Source organism: Scyliorhinus torazame, chromosome 6 (assembly GCF_047496885.1).
Source record: "Scyliorhinus torazame isolate Kashiwa2021f chromosome 6, sScyTor2.1, whole genome shotgun sequence".
Taxonomy (NCBI): Eukaryota; Metazoa; Chordata; class Chondrichthyes; order Carcharhiniformes; family Scyliorhinidae; genus Scyliorhinus; species Scyliorhinus torazame.
The window spans coordinates 175,429,771-175,450,966 of record NC_092712.1 but is presented as its reverse complement, the minus strand read 5'-3'; the positions used below and the strand labels follow the sequence as shown (position 1 = coordinate 175,450,966).

General features: G+C 47.2%; 1 protein-coding gene across 1 annotated transcript in view; it reads left to right on the top strand.

Annotated features, from left to right (window-relative positions):
• The window catches only part of thsd7aa (thrombospondin, type I, domain containing 7Aa), a 712,619-nt gene that overhangs the window by 390,560 nt on the left and 300,863 nt on the right, over positions 1 to 21,196 (top strand). The gene's annotated exons all lie outside the window — the stretch shown is intronic.

Here is a 21,196-nt window from a genome sequence, read left to right as displayed (position 1 = left end):
ACTCACAGATCCTGAGTCAAACATTGTGTACTGCATCATACACCAGATTAGAAGAAATCTATGTTGAGACGCCTGTGAAAATTCTCCTCTGTGCAACTATAATAATAATCTTTATTAGTGTCACAAGTAGGCTCACATTAACACTGCAATTAGGTTACTGTGAAAATCTCCTAGTTGCCCACAGCCCGGCGCCTGTTTGGGTACACAGAGGGAGAATTCAGAATGTCCAATTCACCTAATAGCGCGTCTTGCGGCATTGTGGGGGGAAACCGGAGCACTCTGAGGAACCCCAAGCAGACACGGGGAGAATGTGCAGACTCCGCACAGACAATGACCCAAGCCGGGAATCGAACCCTGGAGCTGTGAAGCAACTGTGCTAACCACTGTGCTGCCGTGCCACCCAGTGAGGTGAATGAAATGTGTCATTCCTTTACAGCTAATAGCAAAATCCGGGCCATTGTTTTCAGAAAGATTACTTTAAATTCTTCAACATCACCTAATTCAGAAATTTTACTTTTAGAGAAAATTACACTGCAATCATTATACATCTATTGTCTAAAACTGTTGATTGTTGCAGAGGAATGTATTCAGGTCTGAGTATCCAAAATTTACTGATTTAATTTGAATTTTAATCTGTTATTGTTTACTGGATGGGGATGATCCAATTACACAGTAAAAGTTGAGCCTCATCTCTGAAAGAAAGATGTTTCTCAAGCTTGATTGCTTAAAAAAAAACTTAACTGGTTTCAAGAGAAAGAAAAAACTTGCATTCATGCAAATTCCTGCCATACCTTCACGATGTCCCAATGAATTATTACTATTCAACCATATCCAATAAATAATCTTCGAAGTACATTTTGTCATGTGAGAGTGCCTTTAAGAAATGGATGTTTAAGCAATGTACCTTTAAGAAATGCAGTGATGTCAGAGTGTGGGTGGAGCTGGGTTTTAGCTCAGCCATTTTGCAGTTTTTAGTTTCAGTTTTGAGGAAAAGAGCTTGGGTGTGTCTGTGTTTGCAATGAGCTGGATCTGATGTGATCTCTGCCATGAAAGACTATCTCTGGTTCATTTGGGTGATTCAAACTCATAATAGTAATGCCTTTAACCTTTTGTGTTTCTGTTTAAAGGTGTTAAGTCTCTTGGATGTTGAAAGGAATAACGGAATGATTATTTAGTGCTGTAATATTTTCGGGGTTATCTTTGAAGTAAGGGGTGTTAAGTGATCCAATGTTTATTTAAAAGGTTAAGTTGAGTTTATGGAATAAACATTGTTATGTGTTTAAAACCCCACGTGTCCATAATTGTAATACCACACCTGGAGAACAAGCCGTGTGCTTCAAAAGCAACAATACATTAAAGGGAGAGGTTGGTTGAACTCCATGATACATTTTGGGATTCTGAAAACTCCTCTCCCATAACAATTTTCTTTTGGCTTTGACGATGAGTCATACAGACTAGAAACAATGCTGTTAGACATGCAGAGAATTTACAGCATTTTCTGTTTTAGTTCAGATTCCAGCATTCACAGTAATTTGCTTTTATCTTTTTAATTTTGTTATGTTTGCAAACAGGGCAACCAGTATGTTCACAACGGGATCCAGTCAGCAATTAATAAATGATCACCCAATGCAATGTCTTTTTGTTTTATTGGTCTAGTGGACCAGGCAGGATACCAGGGCAATTCCCTGCTCTTCCTTTAATACTACCATGGGATCTTTAACAACCAGCTGAGCAAGTAGATGGAGTCTTGGTTTAACAACTTATCTTCAAGAAGCAGCTCTGATAAGGAATACTGCATTGAACAGACAGACGAGGGGCGAGATTCTCCATTTAGGAGACCCTGGGTGGGATTTTCCGTCCCACTGCGCCCGTTTTCTGGTATGGTGCCCCCTCCCTTGCCGGCAACGGGGTTCTCTGTCTTGGCAGCCGGCCAATGGGGTTTCGCATTGTGGGCACCCCCCACGCCATCGGGAAATCCACGGGTGTGAGTGCACTGCTGCCGAAACAGAGGACCCACTGGCAGAGAATCCAGCCCCATCTTCTCCCACTGGAGGAGAATTACTACCGATATACATTTCCACGCCATGCAAATTTATGCATGACGAGGAACAGGACGGATACTCAAGGGAATCCCACAATCAAGCCACATTTTGAACGGGCGGGCCGATAGCGAAGTCCTGTGGCCAGCCACCTCTTCCCCACTGCCCCCACACTGCAAATCAACCCCCCCCCCCACCCTACCTGCATCCAAATATGGGGGTGACCCGACTCACTCCCCCGTCAGAGACGCCCTAACGGAGATCCCTTAATAGGGAGACCACCCCTGGGACCCGTTTAATAAAGACACCTCCTCAAGGACCCCCTTAATAGGGTAACCCTGCAAGGACCCCCTTAATAGGGAGATTCTCCCAGGGAATCACTTAATAGGGGGAACCCCAGGGAACCCCTAACTAAAGGAAATCCCCACAGAGACCCCCTAACTAAAAGGAGCCCCAAAAGGGACCCACAAAATAGAGGGACACCCACAACCCCCCCCCCCCCCCCCCCCCCCCCCCCCCCACCCCCAGTAAAAATATCCCTGTCTGGAAGCTACAGAGCAGTGCAGGCAGGAGCAGTGACAGAAATGACAGTTGTAACACTTACCTGGTGGCAACACGTGTCCATTCCTGGAAAGAGAGGAGCTGTGGCCTGTGTTTAAACAAATTTTCCTTCTGGCCCATAACAGTTCCTGGGACTAAAATATTCCAGTCATAAGTCATCAGTTGTAAAGGCAGCTAAATATGAATACGTATTATAAATAGTTATACTTCTTTGGAAGGAAAGGGGCAAGTTGGAATATACCTTTAACGGATATCAGCATGACATTATTACAAGGGATCATGTGAACAAAGAACAAAGAAAAGTACAGCACACGAACAGGCCCTTCGGCCCTCCAAGCCTGTGCCGACCATGCTGCCTGTCTAAACTAAAATCTTCTACACTTCTGCGGTCCATACACCGCCATTCCCATCCTATTCATGTATTTGTCAAGATGCCCCTTAAACGTCACTTTCGTCCCTGCTCCCACCACCTCCTCCTGCAGCGAGTTCCAGACACCCACTACCCTTTGTGTAAAAAAACTTGCCTCGTACATCTCTAAACCCTGCCCCTCGCACCTTAAACCTATGCCCCCTAGTAATTGACCCCTCTACCCTGGGAAAAAGCCTCTGACTATCCACTCTGTCTATGCCCCTCATAATCTTGTAGACCTCTATCAGGTCGCCCCTCAACCTCCGTCGTTCCAGTGAGAACAAACCAAGTTTATTCAACCTCTCCTCATTGCTAATGCCCTCCATACCAGGCTACATCCTGGTAAATCTCTTCTGCACCCTCTCTAAAGCCTCCACACCCCTCTGGTAGTGTGGCGACAGAATTGAACACTATACTCCAAGTGTGGCCTCACTAAGGTTCTATACAGCTGCAAAATGACTTGCCAATTGTTATACTCAGTGCCCCGGCCAATGAAGACAAGCATGCCGTATGCCTTCTTGACTACCTGCTCCACCTGTGTTGTCCCGTTCAGTGAACTGTAGCCCTGTACACCTCGATCTCTCTGACTGTTAATACTCTTGAGGGTTCTACCATTCACTGTATATTCCCTACCTGCATTAGACCTTCCAAAATGAATTACCTCACATTTTTCCAGATTAAACTCCACCTGCCATCTCTCCGTCCAAGTCTCCAAACGATCTAAATCCTGCTGTATCCTCTGACAGTCCTCATCGCTATCCGCCATTCCACCAACCTTTGTGTCGTCTGCAAACTTACTAATCAGACCAGTTATGTTTTCCTCCAAATCATTTATGTATACTATGAACAGCAAAGGTCCCAGCACTGATCCCTGCGGAACACCACTAGTCACAGCCCTCCAATCAGAAAAGCACCCTTCCATTGCTACTCCCTGCCTTCTATAACCTAGCTAGTTCTGTATCCAGTCTTATTTTCACTTTTGGTTAGGGTAGAGTATAGATACATAAGTATGATCATAGAGTCCCTTCAGTGCAGAAGGAGGCCATTCATCCCATAGAGTCTGCACTGACCCTCTGAAAAAAACACCCTACCTCGGCCCTTGGACACTAAGGGGCAAGTTAGTATGGCTAATCCACCCAACCTGCACATCTTGGGACTGTGGGAGGAAACCAGAGCACCTAGAGGAAACCCGTGCAGACATGGGGAGAATGTACAAACACCATACAGACACCCAAGGTCAAAATCAAATCCAGGGGTGTAAAATTCCTGCAAAGGGTAAGATGTGGAAAAGTGTAAGGTTTTTCATTTCGGCAGGAAAATCAAAAGCAGAATATTGTTTATATGGGGAGAGACTGCAGAATGCCCCTACACAGAGTGATCTGTGTGCCCCAAACATGAATCACAAAAGACGTTTAGCTTGCAGGTATAGCAAGTAATTAGGAAGGCAAATAGAATGTTGCAAGTGGGATGAAATATAACAGTTGGGAAATTTTGCTAAAAACTGTGTAACGTGTTGGTGAGACAACACGCAGAGTAACCCAGCAGTTTTTGTCTCCTAATTATGAGAGATATATTTGAATTAGAAACAGTTCAGGAAAGGTTCACTCAGCTTAATTTTGGGACGAAGATGTTGTCTTATGAGGAAATGTTGAACAAGTTGAACCGATACTTATCGAAGTAAAGAAGAATGAGAGATTATACAAAATTCTGAGGGAGCTTAACAAAGTGGTTGCTGAGAGGATGTTTCCCCGAGTGGGGGACGTTTAGAACTGGAGGGCACAGTTTAAAAAGAGGGGGTGCGATTTTGTGAAGCATTTCTAAGTGTCATTGTGGGTGAGTTTGGCAGGAAGTTTTGCGTCGGCCACATTGATGAGATCATGGCCTGCATTCAACCACACTGAGACCCAAAAACGAGTCTCCACATGAGTATCGACATGCCCAGCTCCCTCGCCGTCTTACTTTTCTGACTCACACCTCAGCTGCTCACCGCGAACAAGAGGAAGATGCTTTTAAGTGATCCCTCACCACTCACTTCCAGTCAACACACAAGCATAGTAGTGTGCAGGCCTGCTCCTCGCTTTGGTGATGCCGATCTGATGAGGCTTCTTGCAGCCGCCGAGGGGAGGTAGTGCACCCTGTTCTGCCAAGGGGGTTGGAGAACCAGCCACAGGGTCAGCAATGCTGCCCGGGAGGCATTGGCAGCTGCAATGAGTGCAGGCAGCATGACCAAGAGGACCACCGTCCAATGTCTGAAGAAGACAAATGAGCTTCGCGGGTAAGTTACCACTCCTCTCCTGGCATCACTTTCACCTGCCACCTCTCAAATTCCCTCTCCCCCCCCCACCCCCACCCCCCCCTCCCCAGTCGACTGGCTGACACCACACACCCTCCCAATATCCTATCTTCAAGCTGGTTCCTCAGAATCCCTGGCGCCCACGTGAAAAACCCTTTCACGTCCAGGTGCGGTGCCCACACATGCCGCCTGGTATAGATCTCCCCCCCCCCCCCCAAACTCAACAAGCATGCAGTTCACAAAGCCCTCTCTTTCCCCCCGCGGGAGAAGGTAGTCAATAATAAAAAGGAAAGGACGAAGCCAGGAGGAGCGGAGTACCTGAGATCGGTGTACTCACCGCCTATGAGGAACGGGCTCTGGGGATTGCGGGGTTTCCCGAGGAGAGAGCAGTAACCGACAGAGAGGTTGGCTTGCACAAGAGAGGTGGGGCTCCACTGTCCCGTCATCCAGATAACCTGACTCATGTGAGTTGATGATGGCTCACAAAATTATCCTTCCCTCTTACTGACCGCATGTCCATTGTCTTGCACAATCACCATCTGATGAGGTCGGGCCATCCGGAATCATGCCCTTCAAAACCACATTTACAGGAACCCAGTGCACCGCTCTATGACAGATGGGTGGTAATGTGGTACCCATGTGGTATCAGGTCTCCAACTCGGTCTTGGGCCTCCTGCACCAGCGTGATCAGCAATGTCCTCAGTGGGTATCCATTGTCCCCTGTGAACCAACCCGTCATCCTGGGGTGGTCCTCAAAGGCACCAGGGATCTCTGAGTGCCCCAGGATGTAGCTACCATGCACGCTTCCAGGTTAGCAGGCAGACACGTGCATGATTCTGAGTTGATGGTCATACACGATCTGAACATTTTGGAAGTGGTACCCTTTCTTGTTAATAAAGGATGCTCCCTGATGCCCCGGTGCTCGCAGGGCGACATGGTTGCCATTGATCGTCCCCTGCACCTGGGGCATCCCGGCGATGGTGGAAAATCCTGAAACCCGGGCATCTTGGTGGGCATGGTCCAAGTCATAGGTGATATAATATGATGCCTGGGCATACAAAGCATCCGTCACCTCTCTGATGACTGCTAAATACCACTAAATCCCCGCTCGAGCCCTGGAATGACCCGGTGGCACAGAGGTTTAGTGCTGTAGTGATCTTCACGGCCACTGGGAGCAGATGTCATTCTCCTCCGTGGGGTTCCATGTCTGCAAGGACATGGCACAGGTGCCACACTGTCCCTGTTGAGATGGAGTCTTCTGTGGCTTGTCCGTCAGCTCATGGAAGGACCAACAAAGCTTGTACACCTTGAGTCATTGCTGTCCTTCCTATTCTGGCTCCCTCCTCAGCCTGATGGGTGGCCGGGTCTTCAGGGTGTGTGGCATTCCCCATCACATGTGGAGCCACTTCCAGACTGTGTTGTCATTGCTGCCTTCTATGGTGCCTGCCGTCTTGGTTGCCAAAAGCACAGCAAGGATAGCCTCCATGAACTCCACACTAGCAAAACTTTTTTTTTGTCCAGAAGGAATTGGAGAAGGGGAGTGACCAGCAATGGCTTCCATCTCGGGACCCTCAAATCCCTCAGGCCACCCCGATCCTTACCATGACTGTTCTGACTTCTCTCAGAGTACCACTCAGTGAGCCAGTTGTGATGGTAAACTTCACTCTGCACACTCGCCCTCAGCCAGATCAGGAGCCTCTACAGACCTCAGATCTCTGGAGGTAACATTAGGGGGGCCGTGCTCAGCTGTACTCTACTCATTCAGACCTTACCCTTTGGTCGCAAGAGGATCCTCAGTGGTGAAGCTCTGCTCTTTAGTGCTTGCTTGTTGGTAGCTGTTTCTATTATACAGATGTTCCTAGAGTTCAGGCAAACTGTTCAGACATCAAAGTTTGCTGGACATGCAGTGCAGAAATCATCCTCTGAGACATGGCACCTGTACCTTCGAGGAGTCACTTGAGAATTCAGGAATTTGAAGTGCCCCCAGAACCAACAGAGCTAATTTCTCATTTGAAATAACCTTCAGCTGTGAAGCTATAGCCTGGTCACAGATAATGGGGTGAAATTGACTTTCATGAGAGAAGCAACAGCAGGGCTCAGTTCTGGGAGAATATGGTAGACCAGACAGGCTGCAGCTGTGGTTGACCCTGTTATGGTGTCCACAATATTTAAAGATGGCATGAAGATTTCACAGGCACAAAGCCCCTCATCCCATCCCCCCCCCCCAACCCACGGCATAAGGGTGACCCCCAACCTGGACCTCTCCAATCTCAACCCCACTAAAGGCCTCCCCCCCCTCCTCCCAGCCACAGGGGCAGCAGCTCTGGTGCCCCTGAACTGTATGCCGGAAAATGGAAATGGCTACTCATCTCACTCCCCCTCAGGAGTCATTGTGCCAGTTTCACATTTTTGAAAAGGGGTACTAAACAATGCCCTTGTGACTTCCTGATGAGGAGTCGGGTAATTCCGGGATGCCGCTGCATTCAACTTAAATCTCGTTAATGAAATTGAAATGAATGCAAATTAGGGAGATTGATATTATCGCCATTTTTGGGTGAGATCTGGAACTCGCCATTGGGAGAGGGTCGGGCGATTCGCAAAATGGTTCACTCCCGATGCGAATCTTGATTTTGTCCTCTCTCGCTATTTACCCTGTGTGCTCGGAACCATGCCGGGTGCAATGCGGTCACTGAATCGTGCCCAGGGGTTTCATAGTTTCATAGAATTTACAGTGCAGAAGGAGGCCATTCGGCCCATCGAGTCTGCACCGGCTCTTGGAAAGAGCACCCCACCCAAGGTCGACACCTCCACCCTATCCCCATAACCCAGTAACCCCACCCAACACCAAGGGCAATGTTGGACACTCAGGGCAATTTATCATGCCCAATCCACCTAACCTGCACATCTTTGGACTGTGGGAGGAAACCGGAGCACCCGGAGGAAACCCACGCACACACGGGGGGGATGTGCAGACTCCGCACAGACAGTGACCCAAGCCGGAATCGAACCTGGGACCCTGGAGCTGTGAAGCAATTGTGCTATCCACAATGCTACCGTGCTGCCCTCTATATGTGAAACGATATTTCCAAGGAAGCAACCATGAACAATTAATATGGTTCTCCCATTTGAGATGGAAATAAGGGGGAACTCCTCTCTTTAGACTTCTCTACTTCTAGACTTATCCATTATGAAATCAAGTTGCTAAAAAACAGTTCTACTTGTTTTCCTTTACTGTTTAGTGTTTATTACTGGAGTGGTACCATGTTATCAGGATTGAAGTGCTAATTGTCCCTTTTATTTTGTTAAAATATATTTTAGAATTTCTGCATAGTATATTCTGTTCCCGTTACTTGCAAAACCAAACTTTATGAAAAAAATAACTTCAAAGAGTGCTCTCAATACTGTTGAGTATTATATAAAATGAAGATAATCTCTTGACAAATAAACTCCTTCATTAAATAGATTTTTCTCGAGCTGAATCATTTCTGGGCTTTCATGTGCATAATCCTTGTGCTTCTAAAGAAAAGTCCTCTTATGATCACAAAGAAAATTTTTGACATTGGTTCAGGAATAAGTGTGTTGACTGTGTTCTCAGCGATGCAGAATCATAAAATTATAATGTCGCTTGTTCCTACCTACTGTGTCACTTGTCATTTTGTTCAGTATGGTGGGGCGTCATTCTCCGACCCCCCAGCGGGTCGGAGAATGGCCGTTGGCCGCCATGAATCCCGCCCCCGCCGGTTGCCGAAGTCTCTGGTACCGGATATTCGGCGGGAATCGGGCCGGGCCGGTTGGCGGGCCCCCCCGCTCGATTCTCCGGCCCGAATGGGCCGAAGTCCCGCCCGTAAATTGCCTGTCCCGCCGGCATAAATTAGAGTACCTATTTACCGGCGGGGCAAGGCGGCGTGGGCGGGCTCCGGGGTCCTGGGGGGGGGGCGGAGCGATCTGACCCCGGGGGGTGCCCCCACGGTGGCCTGGCCCGCGATCGGGGCCCATCGATCCGCGGGCGGGCCTGTGCCGTGGGGGCACTCTTTCCCTTCCGCCTCCGCAACGGTCTCCACCATGGCGGAGGCGGAAGAGACACTCCCCACTGCGCATGCGCGGGAAACTGTCAGCGGCCGCTGACTATCCCGCGCATGCGCCGCCCCGACATGTCATTTCCGCGCCAGCTGGCGGGGCAACTCCGGCGCCGACCTAGCCCCTCAATGTTGGGGCTCGGCCCCCAAAGATGCGGAGCATTCTGCACCTTTGGGGCGGCGCGATGCCCGTCTGATTGGCGCCGTTTTGGGCGCCAGTCGGCGGACATCACGCCGTTTGGGGAGAATTTCGCCCGTGATTTTTAAAGAAATATTTCCTAAATTCTCCACTCTTTCTGGACGCCATTGACTCTCTCAAAGAAATACAGTGGGCTGGATTCTTCATCGGTGGGATCCTCCGCTTCGCCGGCAGCACACTCACTGCCGCGGATTTCCCAATGGCGTGGGAGTGTCCATAATGGTAAACCCCATTGTCCGGCTGGCGAGATGGAGGATCCTGCTGCCAGTGGACAAGCGCCGCACCAGAAAACAGGTGAGGTGGGACGGAGAATCCCACCCAGTGTTATTGGTACAAACTGCCCTCTGGTACAACCGTGTGAGCTTATGTGTGAGACTTGGAAGTTTGTCTCAACAGGACCGATTCACTGACTTGAATGAGTCTGATTCCATTTTCGCTCACTTAGCAGCGATTAAACCTGTTAACTTTGTGGTTGTGTGGTTCACACTTGGGAAAGTTTGAGGCTGGTTGGCTGAATTGGACAAGCTGCATAAACCTCATGCCATAATGTATTTCTGGTTCAGCATATGTTGGTTTTATAGTGTGCAACTGGGGATAAAAACATCAGCTACAAGACCTGTGTGCATGGAATTTAAATCAGTAAAATATTAAAACCAGATCTTGCAAATTTCCACAAGGTAAGAAGCAGCAACGTTTTAGGAGATAAAAATGGAAAAAATAAGAAAAAGTGAAAATATCCTGGCCTAGACCTTCCAGGTAGTTGCAATGCTGGGCACATTGCTGTTGCCTACGGACACTTTTCTGATCTGACAGTGCTACCCATCTTCAGCCATATCTTCTGATCGCGGCTGAGGCAGAAATCTGCAAGCACAAGTCCAGCGGGCTTAGGAGAGTCGGGAGGCAGAGAGAACACACTGCCTTTTTACACAGAACATACAATTTAGGAGTAGGAGTAGGCCATTTTCTCCTTTGCACCTGCTCCATTACTCGATAAGATCATGGCTGAGCTGATTATGGGCTCCACCTCATCTTCCTTTTTCCCCTTGACTCCCTTGCCTGTCAAAAATCTGCCTAACTTGGCACTGGGTAAATTTAATGTCCCAGTCTTCACTGTCCTCTGGGAAAGAGAATTTCATAGATTGATGACGCTCTGAGAGACTCTTTTTCTCCTCATCTCCGTTTTGAACTGTGTCCCCTAGTTCTAGATTTTCCAAAAGATAAAATATCTTCTATAGCATCTTCCAAACCCTACTACTTAGAAGATCAAGGGTCAAAAAAAAAGATCAAGGGTCTCATATACATGGGAACACCACCACCTGCGAGTTTCCCTCCAAGTCATTCACCATTCTGACATGAAACAATATCATCAGAAGCACACCACCACATCTCAAGGGCTATAAATGGTGACCTTGCTAGAGATGTCCACATTCAATGGACGAATAAACAAATTTCAGCCCATCAAGACCCCTTTGGGATCTTGTATGTTTTAAAGATATCACCTCTCATTCTCTTAACTCCAATGGGTACAGGCCCAACCGGTTCAACTTTTCTTCACAGGACAAGCCCTTCATCCCAGGAATGTGTCGAGTGAACATTCTCATAAACTGCTTCAAATACAATTTTATGCTTTTTAAAATAAGAGATGGAAACTGTGCACAGTACTCCAGAAGTGATCTCACCAAGGTCCTGTACAGCTGCAGTAAAACTTCCCTACTTTTATATTCTATTTCTCCTGCAATAATCACCAAGGTTCCATTTGCCTTCCTAATCACGAGCTGTACCTGCATAGTAACTTTTGTGATCCATGTACCAGTTCACCTAAATCCCTCTGCACCACCGAGTTTTGCAATCGTTCTCCATTTAAATAGTGTACTGCTTTTCATGCCAAAGTGAACAAGTTCACATTTTCCCACATTGACTCCATCTGCTAAATGTTTGACCACTCACTTCAACTATCCATATCCCTTTGTTGACTATTTACCTCCTCTTGACAACTCACTGTCCATCTATCTAGGTGTCATTGGTAAATTTAGCGACCATACATTCAGTCTCTTCATTCAAGTCATTGATATAGAGTGTAAATAGTTGGGTCCCCAGCACTGAACCCTGTGCTATTGCACTTGTTGCAGATTGCCAACCTGTAAAGTACTAATTTATCCCTACCCTCCACCAATCCTTTCTCCACTCTAATATATTACTACAACATGAATAGCTGTCCACTTGTATTAACTTGATTTCTACACCTAGTGGAGAAACATTTATTTTATTATGGACCTGGTTCAACTTGTGTTATGTATGTAGCTCAAACGCATCCAACAAGCAATAACAAGTTCAAATTCAAATTTTGGTTGCCTGGAGCTGAATGTATCCCGATATATCTTTGACAGTTCTAGATTGTATATTACCCTTGATATAAGGATGGTAATGATTGTTTCTCTCCAAATGAGATTTAGGAATTATTTATTTTTATACATATTATTCAATATTAAATTGATGTTCAATGGCATTATCATCACCAAATTCCCTGCCATCAACATCCTGGATCTTATCGCTGACGAGAAACTTAACTGGACTAGCTGCAAGAGTAGGTCAGAGGATGGGGATTCTGTGACAGGTAACTCACCTCCTGATTCCACAAAGCCCATCTGCCATCTACAAGGCAATATGATGGAATGCTTTCCATTTTGCCTGGATGGCTGCAGCTCCAACAACTCCAGGAGTTCAACATCATCCAGGACAAAGTAGCTAGGCTTGACCAACCACCTTAAACATAGTCTTCCGCCACCTTAAACATAGTCTCTCCACCAATTGCACACAATGCCAGTAGTATGCACCATCTACAAGATGCACTGAAGCAACTTGCAAAACCTTCTTTGATAGCACCTTATAAACCTATGACCTCTACCACCTAAAAATGCTAGAATAGCAGGTGCATGGAATCACAACCACTGATAAGTTCCCTTCCAAACCACATGACATCCTGGCTGGCAACTATACTGCTTTTCCTTCACAGTCGCTGGGTCAAAATCCTGGAACTAATGGCATTGTGTATACCATCACCATATGGACTGTAGCCGTTCAAAAATACAGTGCACCAATACCTTCTCAAGGACAATTAGAGTGGGCAACAAATGCTGCTCTTGCCAGCAACACTCCCATTACGTGAAAAAAAAAGTTTAAAATTCGCAAAATATTGGCTCACCCACAATAGCATGGCTTCCAAATGGCAGAATATGGAGATTTGTCTCCACCCCATTCCTTTTGCTGTCAGAGAGCTAGACTATTGAGAGAGGGAGAAGTGAAAACCAGTCATTCATTCCTGGCCACCTTCAAGTGGTTGAATGGGTTGGGGAATTTGTGGTCATCAATGTCAAGAGTTGCTTCAGGAAGAAGTTGTGGATTTTAAAGTTCCCACTGGAAGTGACAAAATCCTGATTGTAAGATTCTCCCTCGAGAATGTGAGGCGGAAAATTTATCCTGAGTTGTGACTCCTGTACTATGTTAATTAATAATATTTATTGTCACAAGTAGGCTTACGTTAACACTGCAGTGAAGTTACTGTGAAAATTCCCTCGTCACCACACTCCGACGCCTGTTCGGGTACACAGAGGGAGAATCCAGAATGTCCAAATTACCTAACAGCACGTCTTTCGGGACTTGTGGGAGGAATCCGGAGCACCCGGAGGAAACCCACACAGACACAGTTAGAACGTGTAGACTCCACACAGGCAGTGACCCGAACCTGGGACCCTGGAGCTGTGAAGCAACAATGCTAACCACTATGCTACCATGCAGCCCTATGTGTGTGGATATGCAGGAATGTTGTTGTAGCTGAACCAAGTAAAAAAGTTATTGTCCAATCCTATTCAGTGAAATGTTATCAGGACCCAAAATGGTTCAAATAGGTTTATTTGAACAGAATCTTTTGAGGATTCAGATGTACTCAAAGTTGTGGTGAATAAAAGCTGAATGTGCAGTTGACAGAAGCCTAAGAGAAACTGCTTTGCCAGCTTACACTCTTCAGTGGTTGGGATTGATGTGATGTAAAGAGTTACATACAATAAAATGTCTTAAAAATTTGAGAAAATAGTAAGAATAATCAGAATACCAGTTCTATGACTTTTATATGCTAAATTGCCCATTGTGTCTAAAGGGTTGGGTGGGGTTACGGGGATGGGGCGGGGGAGTGGGCCTGGGTGGAGTGCTCTTTAGGAGTGTTGGTGCAGACTCAATGGGCCAAGTGGCCTCCTCCTGCACTGTTGGGATTATATGATTCAAAAAGCAGAAATTACGTGTAATTTGATAGATGCCGGGAGAATTTAATGCACCAAAGGTTACAGTATAAAATCATAGAATCCCTACAATGCAGAAGAAGGCCATTCGGCCCATCGGACCTGCACTGATCCTCCGAAAGAGCACTCTAACTAGGCCCACTCCCCACCCTACCCCATCCCATCCCCATAACCCCACTCATCCTGCACACCCTTGAACACTAAGGAGAAATTTAGCATGGCCAATCCACCTAACTTGAACATCTTTGGACTGTGGGAGGAAACCCATTGCACCCGGAGGAAACACGCAGACACAGGGAGAAATTGCAAACTTCACATAGCAATCACCCAAGGTTGGAACCGAACCTGGGATCCTGGCGCTCTGAGGCAGCAGTGCTAACCACTGTGCTACCGTGCCATCCAGTAATTCAAATCCCCAAATCACTTCAAAATTTAACCTCCCTCCCTCTCACCTTCACATACCAGCCTCTCCGAACAGGTGCCGGAATGTGGCGACTAGGGGCTTTTCACAGTAACTTCATTGAAGCCTACTTGTGACAATAAGCAATTTATTTATTATATTTTTATTCACCCCAACACCATCCTAATTTTCAAATATTAACTGTCTGTTTTTCATGTGAGAAATTAGCACTGGTAGTTGAAAAGTCAACTCCAGAGGTAACATTAAACAAATGCTTGTTGCCTGTGGTTTCGTGTCTGAACATTGCTTTGATATTAATTGCAGTCCTCTTATATCTATCATCTCAGAAAATCAATGTTAATACTTACATTAGTTCACATTTGTCAAGTTGGTAGCTTTGTTTGTTCCCATCTAATTTACCTCCCCTATAACCTCAAATCCACTGCTGAATGCACTGATCTTTGGTTAGTATATGTGCATTCAATAGTCCAGGTGCGCTCCTTACCTGAACCCAAACAGCCATTTTTGATACTAAGTCTGGTCGATGAGTGTCAATGGGCTATTCATCTGTGGAGGTAACAGAGCCAAACTCCATTCTATCCACTATTCACAGTCACACCCGTTTCTCCAGGGATTCATAAACAATGATTAGGAGTCAGAGCTCTGGCTAATTTGTCCCTCCTAGATCAGATGTCAAACTGTACAGTCCCATTTTCCTGCTGCTGAGATCTGTTATCCCCAACACCTACATTTTAAACATCAGCATAGATAAAGCATAAGCTGAAGTGACTCGAAGAAGTGATGTTATCCTCCATCTCCTCTAGTCCAGTTTTTAAAATCCCGAATAAGTCTTCAATACCCATCATTAGATAGAGAGTAACCTTGATCCAAATCACTACTTAATATTTTTGTGCCTGTTAAACAGCAGTAGAAAGAAGTGACAATCACTTTTACCATTTTGAAATGTATCGCTTGTGGTTGCCTCATAAAATACTTCCCTGGATTGAATATAGGATTTCTGACAGCGATATCTTCAAAAATATAGATCTGAAATATGACCCGGTTGTTTCATTAATTTTTTAAGCAAGGAGCATCTGACATCCTACTTGAAAAGCTCTCTGTTCTTTTATATGGATTAACCTTTGGAGTATAGAATATCCTTTGAAGTGTTCAGGATACATAGAATCTTTAAAAATGAATCAAAATGTTCCTTTATATTTTTATGTTGAAATATTTCAAAACTGATTTGCAGCTCCGAGCAACAATCTCATTGTTCTTTGCCTAAATGAAATGCTTGGAATGCTGCTATTTCTTTCCATGAATTTTGATACAGAAAACTTTGGAGATTTTGAGCTTTTCGAGCTGTCTGTTTCATTAAGTTGAATGCTTGCCAGTAAATGTAGCAATTTTTAGAATAATTGTTAGCTGGCACAGTCCTTTTTCTAACTGGTACAGTTACGTTGGCAGTAATAGGTCCCAGTTGAAATGAAGAAAGTGGTGTAGTTGGGAATAGACCGAATGAATTGCTCCCAATGTTTGATTCCTTATATAATTGGAACGTGTATTGCATTGCAGTCTCAGGCCTGAATATTTATTTTGTTCACTCTGCTCTCTTACATGTCTAGTTTTGTGTAGGGCAGGAATACAGCCGTGCACGTACTTAGCACTTGACTGGGGGGGAATTTAAAATACATTTTCATTTCATCCAGTTTGACACTGGTCTTGCAAATGAATCATTGGCCATCATGCTGATGGCATTCCTTGGTTCTGATGTTCAATTGTCAGAATTGTGCCAATATTTAGGTGTGTGATATGGATGTATGATATTTGGGCTAACAGATGGGAATAAAATAGTAGATGTTAGATGCCCTTGCAGAAAAAAATAATGAAGCAACCAGGGCATATTTCAGATCCATATTTTTGAAGATGTCGCCATCAAAAATTCTATATCGAAACCGGGAAATATGTTATGAGGCAACCATTCCAAAATGATAAACAGTGACTGTCACCTGTTTCTGCTGCTATTTGACATACACAAAAATGCTTATTGGTAATCTGGATGAAGGCTACATTGTATGGCCCGTCTACCATGAAGGTAGACATAGCAAATCAATGCTGGCATTAAGCGTACTGTAGAACCTGAACGGGAGAAACACCAGGAACACACGGTAGGATAGAAATGAACAACTAGTTTATTACGGTATACACAAAATGACAAAACTACTACTCCTCGCCCCGAAGCAACGCCCTTCCTGACCTGCATCCAGCTCAGGGTTATTATACAGCGAAGTTTCCACTTGCTAAGGGAAAACCCTGCCCCCAATTACCAGGGGAGTTCATACTCAGTTGTGTAAAGGGGAAATCGAATGGAGCACAGTCCTTGGCCCCCAAGGGGATCATAACATGTGCAATGCAGCTCAACAGAAAATCAACCCGCAATGCTTGGGTCTGAACTAATAGTCCCAATCTATTGCACAAAAAGCATTTATTTCCACCGAAGTGGCCTAGCAAACAATTCCTTTGTAAAAGCAAGAGAACATATAACAAGAATGAATTTGCAACAGTTCAAGATCACTTTCTCAGAGAAATTGGGAAGCAGGTGGCCCTGCTGTCACAGCCCCTTTTCACAAACACTTTGAAAGATTCTGGACGTGATCTAACCACTGCGTTGCACCCGGTGCGGATCTGGGCGCACAGATTCAGTAGCAGTAAAGGCCAAAATTAAAATTTGCGCTGGGTGTGAATTAATATGCTATCTAACCAGCCCACTCCCGATGGCATGTTCCAGATCAGGGGCAAACTTCTCTGGTATCGGCGCGATGTACGCCGACTGGCGCCCACAATGGGGCAAATCAGTCGGGCATCGCACCGCCCCAAAGGTGCGGAATGCTTCGCATCTTTGGGGGCCGAGCCCCAACCTTGAGGGGCTAGGCCGGCGCCGGACGAATTTCTGCCCCGCCAGCTGGTGGAAAAGGCCTTTGGTGCCCCGCCAGCTGGCGCGGAAATGACATCTCCGGGCGGCGCATGCGCGGGAGCGTCAGTGGCCGCTCACGGCATTCCCGCGCATGCGCAGTGGAGGGAGTCTCTTCCGCCTCCGCCATGGTGGAGACCGTGGCGAACGCGGAAGGGAAAGAGTGCCCCCACGGCACAGGCCCGCCCGCAGTTCGGTGGGCCCCGGTCGCGGGCCAGGCCACCGTGAGGGCACCCCCCCCCCCCCGGGCCAGATCGCCCCGCGCCCCCCCCAGGACCCCAGAGCCCACCCGCGCCGCCTTGTCCCGCCGGTAAGGTAGGTGGTTTAATTTACGCCGGCGGGACAGGCATTTTAGCGGCGGGACTTCGGCCCACTCGGGCCGGAAAATCACGGGGTGGGGCCCGCCAACCAGCGTGGCACGATTCCCGCCTACGCCGAATATTCGGTGGTGGAGAATTCGGCAACCGGCGGGGGCAGGATTCACGCCAGCCCCCTGCGATTCTCCGACCCGGCGGGGGGGGGGGGTCGGAGAATCTCGCCCCTGGTTCAAATATTTGGAGCAGATCATTGACCCCAATTTGCATCAATTTGCATCTCATCAACAATACTGAAGTCGAACATAATGACCTCCCAGGAATTAACTGGTTCCTCAGCGAGAAATCACACAGGCACGTTCCTTGTTAAAAATATGAAGCTGACTAACTGAGGAGATGAGTAGAAATTTCCATTTTCTGGCAAGCAGCTCAGCGGCACTGGAGCTGCTGCCTGATGGGGGTGGGGAGGGGGAGGAGGACACCTGGGGGGGGGGGGCGAGAGAGGGGGGAGAAAGGGAGGAGAACACCTCGGGGGGGATGGGGGGAGAGTGAGGAGAACACCTCGGGGGGGGGGAAGAGGGAGGATGACTCCTCGGGAGGGGGGAGAGGGAGGAGGACCCCTCGGGGAGGGGGGGGGAGAGCGGGAGAGGGAGGAAGACCCCTCGGGGGGGGGGGGGCTGGCTGTTGGGCTTGGTTAGGGGGCTGTAGCATTCCAGGTCAGGGGCCGTCCCTCGGCCAGGGGTGGTTGAGGGGCTTTTCATCTGTGGGTCCTTCAAGCCATTTTGAAGTATTGAGGACATCCATAACAGGGGCAGCTGCAACTGCAGCTGCTGTGCTTCTGTCCTACCGAACACTTCCAGGACAGAGCCCTGTTGTTAGTTATATGCTAAGGTCACTTTAACTCCCTTTGACTGTGAATGACCTCCAACTTCACAGCTGAAGACTATTGCTAATAAGGAATTGGCCTTGTTAGTTATGAGAGCACTTCACAGCTGCAGGTTGTGTTTGCTACTTGCTCCAGCTGGTGACTGCAGATGCCTGTACTCTGCTGTTGCTGTTTCTTTTCTTTTCTGTAGCTGGAAATAAGGACAATTTTTTCGAAGATATCTGGGTCCTGGAACACCGGGCTCAGGGGGATGTATTAGTCCAGAAGGCTTTGAATCCGGTTTGAAGTACAGAGACACTGCAGGACCTGGTGCGCGACATTGGTCCAAATGGGGCTGGCTTAGTTCAGTGGGCTAGACAGCTGGTTTGTGATGCAGAACAAGGCCAGCAGAGCGGGTTCAATTCTCGTACCAGCTGAGAATTATGAATTCTCCCTCTGTTTACCTGAACAGGCGCTGAAATGTGGTGACTAAGGGCTTTTCACAGTAACTTCATTGCAGTGTTAATGTAAGCCTACTTGTGACAATAAAGATTATGTAATTATTTATAAATGGGCCACCTGATGAAGCCATTGAAGAAATACTTTTGTAGATTGCTGATACTTTTGCTGCATGTAGCTGGCACGTCTCTGCAGGTTAAACACGCTTGAGGTCAAGGATGCTCAATTACATCTTGAGCACCACTGGAAAATGTGGATGCCAAGATTTGGTTCTGGTGAGATTGGGCCATGTAGGAGGCCTACACAGCTGCGGCTCCTGAACAGAGAATGGCACTGATGTGTGTAACAAGTCACACATTGATGGACAGATCGTTTCTACAACAAAATTCTAAACATGATAACACATCCTCAGGCTTATCTTCCAATTCTATTGTGGAACATGCAAGGGGTGATACCATGGGCTGGATTCTCCATCGGCGGGCTGCTCCATTTTGCGGCCAGCCCGGGGGTTTCCCAACATCATGGGGCTGCCCCACAATGGGAAACCCCATTGACTAGCCAGCGTAATTGAGCATCCCGCCGGCGGGGTAAAACAGAAATGTGGCATGGCGGGGGGAGTATCCAGCCCCATGTGATTGGTATTTTGTGTGAAAATGAGCTGATATTGGTACCAATATGGAATGGTGAGGTTTCCTGATTGTTCAATGGTTAGTGTGATATGTGAAATGTAACGTAGTTTATTTTCAAATATTTGTTACTGTTGACTGTTTAATAAACAAAATAGTCACAAGTGGTGCTCCAGGTTGTGTTTGCTGTTTGCTCCTGCTGGAAGCTGCAAATGCCTTTAGGCCATGTGCTTGTTTGCTGCCATCCCTTTGCTTTTAGGGCCGAGAGTATGGAAAGGAAGGATGTAGGATGACTAGCTGACAGCGCTGGAGAAGGCTAAGGGGAGCTCTTTCTCTCTTCTGGTGTGCTTTGCATCGATGTGACTTTTCCCTTGCTGAGGAGTCTACTGCGAGAAGCTTCAGGAGGGTGAGAGAGAGGCAGATTGATTTGAATGAGAAACTTGATGAAGGTGTTGAAAAAATGTTTTTGCAGATTGCTGGTGACTTTATTGTACTGTTTCGTCTAATGCCGGGAGGCTGTGTGTTTGTTTGCTGTCGCCTCTTTTGCTGCAGTGGCATGGAGCAAAATAAGAGAGGATGCACGATGACCTGCTCCCAGTGCCGGAGAAGGGGGAGGGGTGTTCTTTCTCTCTTCTGGCATGCTCCCTGAGGTGTGACCTTCCAGTGTAATTTGGTTTTCTTTGTAGAAATGAACTTTTGTAGTTTTGTGCTTGTACCAATATTCTGTAGCGAAAAGGTGCTTGAGTGTGAATGGCAGGATGCCATTTCATTGTTGGTTAATGGTTAGTGTGATGTATGGACTGTTAAGTAATTTGTTTTCGTCTTTCTGTATATTTTAATAAACAAAATATTCTCAAGTGGATGCTCACGGGCCATGTCTCAGGCGATGGTTATTGCATCGCATTTCAATCAAACGTTGAAGCCTGAACAGTTTGCCTGACCCCTAGAAGAGTCAGCACCATTGAGGCAGCAGCCCAAAATTAAACACACAAGAGCTGAGCTTCAGCACTGAGGATATCCTCGTGACCAAAAGTTGAGTGTGTGCATCAGGAGGGGGTACCTGAGCACTCTTTAACATTCCCATCTGAGGTCAAGGGCCTCCTGCTCTGGCCAGGGGGGGTGTAGAGCAAGGTATTCCAACAGAACCGGCCCGGATGGCACTCTGAGAGAAGTCTGGACACATAATTAATTAGGGTGGAAGCCCTAATTAATTGTAACTCTCTCTCCTTCTCCAATTCTTTACAGTTGCCAAAATGGATTGTGCCTTGTCCCACAAAGGATGCCCTCGCGGTGCTGGGGTCCCCAGGTAAACAAATGCAAGAGAAGACAGCAGCACGACGCAGGCTGGAGGCGGCACTCCAGGTGCAGAGGGCCACCGCACACCCTGAAGATACAGCTGCTCATCGGCCCAAGGAGAAACCCAGAGGGGGACGGCAGCGACAGCCCACACAGGCACGGTTGGTCTTTCGTGGAGCTGATGGACACCATATCCTACAGGACTCTTCGCCTCAACAAAGAGACAGCCTGTGCCACACTCCTGCGGACATGGCACCCTGTGGAGGAGGAGGGCACCGGCTCCTAGTAGCCGTGAAGGTCATCTCAGCCCTGAACCTCTATGCCACAGGTTCATTCCAGGACAAGAGTGGGGACTTGTGCGGCATTTTCCAAGCTACAGCCTACAAGTGCATCCGT